Source organism: Oncorhynchus gorbuscha, unplaced genomic scaffold, assembly GCF_021184085.1.
Source record: "Oncorhynchus gorbuscha isolate QuinsamMale2020 ecotype Even-year unplaced genomic scaffold, OgorEven_v1.0 Un_scaffold_6050, whole genome shotgun sequence".
Classification (NCBI taxonomy): domain Eukaryota; kingdom Metazoa; phylum Chordata; class Actinopteri; order Salmoniformes; family Salmonidae; genus Oncorhynchus; species Oncorhynchus gorbuscha.
In genome coordinates this window covers 14,909-19,579 of record NW_025749734.1, presented here as the reverse complement: position 1 = coordinate 19,579, position 4,671 = coordinate 14,909, and positions in this window count along the sequence as shown.

Below are 4,671 nucleotides of genomic sequence, written 5' to 3'. Positions count from 1 at the left end.
CCTCTAACAGTACAACTGGCCCTCTAACAGTACAACTGGCCCCTCTAACAGTACAACTGGCCCCTCTAACAGTACAACTGGCCCCTCTAACAGTACAACTGACCCTCTAACAGTACAACTGGCCCCTCTAACAGTACAACTGGCCCCTCTAACAGTACAACTGGCCCCTCTAACAGTACAACTGGCCCCTCTAACAGTACAACTGGCCCCTCTAACAGTACAACTGGCCCCTCCAACAATACAACTGGCCCTCTAACAGTAAGACTGGCCCCTCTAACAGTACAACTGGCCCTCTAACAGTACAACTGGCCCCTAACAGTACAACTGGCCCTCTAACAGTACAACTGGCCCCTCTAACAGTACAACTGGTACAACTGGCCCCTCTAACAGTACAACTGGCCCCTCTAACAGTACAACTGGCCCCTCTAACAGTACAACTGGCCCCTCTAACAGTACAACTGGTACAACTGGCCCCTCTAACAGTACAACTGGCCCCTCTAACAGTACAACTGGCCCCTCTAACAGTACAACTGGCCCCTCTAACAGTACAACTGGCCCCTCTAACAGTACAACTGGCCCCTCTAACAGTACAACTGGCCCCTCTAACAGTACAACTGGCCCCTCTAACAGTACAACTGGCCCCTCTAACAATACAACTGGCCCCTCTAACAGTACAACTGGCCCTAACAGTCTAACAGTACAACTGGCCCCTCTAACAGTACAACTGGCCCCTCTAACAGTACAACTGGCCCCTCTAACAGTACAACTGGCCCTCTAACAGTACAACTGGTACAACTGGCCCCTCTAACAGTACAACTGGCCCCTCTAACAGTACAACTGGCCCCTCTAACAGTACAACTGGCCCTCTAACAGTACAACTGGTACAACTGGCCCTCTAACAGTACAACTGGCCCCTCTAACAGTACAACTGGCCCCTCTAACAGTACAACTGGCCCTCTAACAGTACAACTGGTACAACTGGCCCTCTAACAGTAACAGTACAACTGGCCCCTCTAACAGTACAACTGGTACAACTGGCCCCTCTAACAGTACAACTGGCCCCTCTAACAGTACAACTGGTACAACTGGCCCCTCTAACAGTACAACTGGCCCCTCTAACAGTACAACTGGTACAACTGGCCCCTCTAACAGTACAACTGGCCCCTCTAACAGTACAACTGGCCCCTCTAACAGTACAACTGGCCCCTCTAACAGTACAACTGGTACAACTGGCCCCTCTAACAGTACAACTGGCCCCTCTAACAGTACAACTGGTACAACTGGCCCCTCTAACAGTACAACTGGCCCCTCTAACAGTACAACTGGTACAACTGGCCCCTCTAACAGTACAACTGGCCCCTCTAACAGTACAACTGGTACAACTGGCCCCTCTAACAGTACAACTGGCCCCTCTAACAGTACAACTGGCCCCTCTAACAGTACAACTGGCCCCTCTAACAGTACAACTGGCCCCTCTAACAGTACAACTGGCCCCTCTAACAGTACAACTGGCCCCTCTAACAGTACAACTGGCCCCTCTAACAGTACAACTGGCCCCTCTAACAATACAACTGGCCCCTCTAACAGTACAACTGGCCCCTCTAACAGTACAACTGGCCCCTCTAACAATACAACTGGCCCCTCTAACAGTACAACTGGCCCCTCTAACAGTACAACTGGCCCCTCTAACAGTACAACTGGTACAACTGGCCCCTCTAACAGTACAACTGGCCCCTCTAACAGTACAACTGGCCCCTCTAACAGTACAACTGGTACAACTGGCCCCTCTAACAGTACAACTGGCCCCTCTAACAGTACAACTGGCCCCTCTAACAGTACAACTGGTACAACTGGCCCCTCTAACAGTACAAACTGGCCCTCTAACAGTACAACTGGCCCCTCTAACAGTACAACTGGCCCCTCTAACAGTACAACTGGCCCTCTAACAGTACAACTGGCCCCTCTAACAGTACAACTGGCCCTCTAACAGTACAACTGGCCCCTCTAACAGTACAACTGGCCCTCTAACAGTACAACTGGCCCCTCTAACAGTACAACTGGCCCTCTAATAGTACAACTGGCCCCTCTAACAGTACAACTGGCCCTCTAACAGTACAACTGGCCCCTCTAACAGTACAACTGGCCCCTCTAACAGTACAACTGGCCCCTCTAACAGTACAACTGGCCCCTCTAACAGTACAACTGGCCCCTCTAACAGTACAACTGGCCCCTCTAACAGTACAACTGGCCCCTCTAACAGTACAACTGGCCCCTCTAACAGTACAACTGGCCCCTCTAATAGTACAACTGGCCCCTCTAATAGTACAACTGACCCCTCTAACAGTACAACTGGCCCCTCTAATAGTACAACTGACCCCCCTCTAATAGTACAACTGGCCCCTCTAATAGTACAACTGACCCTCTAACAGTACAACTGGCCCCTCTAATAGTACAACTGACCCTCTAACAGTACAACTGGCCCTCTAACAGTACAACTGACCCCTCTAACAGTACAACTGGCCCTCTAACAGTACAACTGGCCCTCTAACAGTACAACTGGCCCCTCTAACAGTACAACTGGCCCCTCTAATAGTACAACTGGCCCCTCTAACAGTACAACTGGCCCCTCTAACAGTACAACTGGCCCCTCTAACAGTACAACTGGCCCCTCTAACAGTACAACTGGCCCCTCTAACAGTACAACTGGCCCTCTAACAGTACAACTGGCCCTCTAATAGTACAACTGGCCCCTCTAACAGTACAACTGGCCCTCTAACAGTACAACTGGCCCTCTAACAGTACAACTGGCCCCTCTAATAGTACAACTGGCCCTCTAACAGTACAACTGGCCCCTCTAACAGTACAACTGGCCCTCTAACAGTACAACTGGCCCTCTAACAGTACAACTGGCCCCTCTAACAGTACAACTGGCCCCTCTAACAGTACAACTGGCCCCTCTAATAGTACAACTGGCCCCTCTAATAGTACAACTGACCCCTCTAACAGTACAACTGGCCCCTCTAATAGTACAACTGACCCCTCTAATAGTACAACTGGCCCCTCTAATAGTACAACTGACCCCTCTAACAGTACAACTGGCCCCTCTAATAGTACAACTGACCCCTCTAACAGTACAACTGGCCCCTCTAACAGTACAACTGACCCCTCTAACAGTACAACTGGCCCCTCTAACAGTACAACTGGCCCCTCTAACAGTACAACTGGCCCCTCTAACAGTACAACTGGCCCCTCTAATAGTACAACTGGCCCCTCTAACAGTACAACTGGCCCCTCTAACAGTACAACTGGCCCTCTAACAGTACAACTGGCCCCTCTAATAGTACAACTGGCCCTCTAACAGTACAACTGGCCCTCTAACAGTACAACTGGCCCCTCTAACAGTACAACTGGCCCCTCTAACAGTACAACTGGCCCTCTAACAGTACAACTGGCCCCCTCTAACAGTACAACTGGCCCCTCTAATAGTACAACTGGCCCCTCTAATAGTACAACTGACCCTCTAACAGTACAACTGGCCCCTCTAACAGTACAACTGACCCCTCTAACAGTACAACTGGCCCCTCTAACAGTACAACTGGCCCCTCTAACAGTACAACTGGCCCCTCTAACAGTACAACTGGCCCCTCTAACAGTACAACTGACCCCTCTAACAGTACAACTGGCCCTCTAACAGTACAACTGGCCCCTCTAACAGTACAACTGGCCCCTCTAACAGTACAACTGGCCCCTCTAACAGTACAACTGACCCTCTAACAGTACAACTGGCCCTCTAACAGTACAACTGGCCCCTCTAACAGTACAACTGGCCCCTCTAACAGTACAACTGGCCCTCTAACAGTACAACTGGCCCCTCTAACAGTACAACTGGCCCTCTAACAGTACAACTGGCCCTCTAACAGTACAACTGGCCCCTCTAACAGTACAACTGGCCCCTCTAACAGTACAACTGGCCCTCTAACAGTACAACTGGCCCTCTAACAGTACAACTGGCCCCTCTAACAGTACAACTGGCCCCTCTAACAGTACAACTGGCCCTCTAACAGTACAACTGGTACAACTGGCCCCTCTAACAGTACAACTGGTACAACTGGCCCTCTAACAGTACAACTGGCCCCTCTAACAGTACAACTGGCCCCTCTAACAGTACAACTGGCCCCTCTAACAGTACAACTGGCCCCTCTAACAGTACAACTGGCCCTCTAACAGTACAACTGGCCCCTCTAACAGTACAACTGGCCCTCTAACAGTACAACTGGCCCCTCTAACAGTACAACTGGTACAACTGGCCCCTCTAACAGTACAACTGGCCCCTCTAACAGTACAACTGGCCCCTCTAACAGTACAACTGGCCCCTCTAACAGTACAACTGGCCCCTCTAACAGTACAACTGGCCCCTCTAACAGTACAACTGGCCCCTCTAACAGTACAACTGGCCCCTCTAACAGTACAACTGGCCCCTCTAACAGTACAACTGGCCCCTCTAACAGTACAACTGGCCCCTCTAACAGTACAACTGGCCCCTCTAACAGTACAACTGGTACAACTGGCCCCTCTAACAGTACAACTGGTACAACTGGCCCCTCTAACAGTACAACTGGCCCCTCTAACAGTACAACTGGCCCCTCTAACAGTACAACTGGCCCCTCTAAC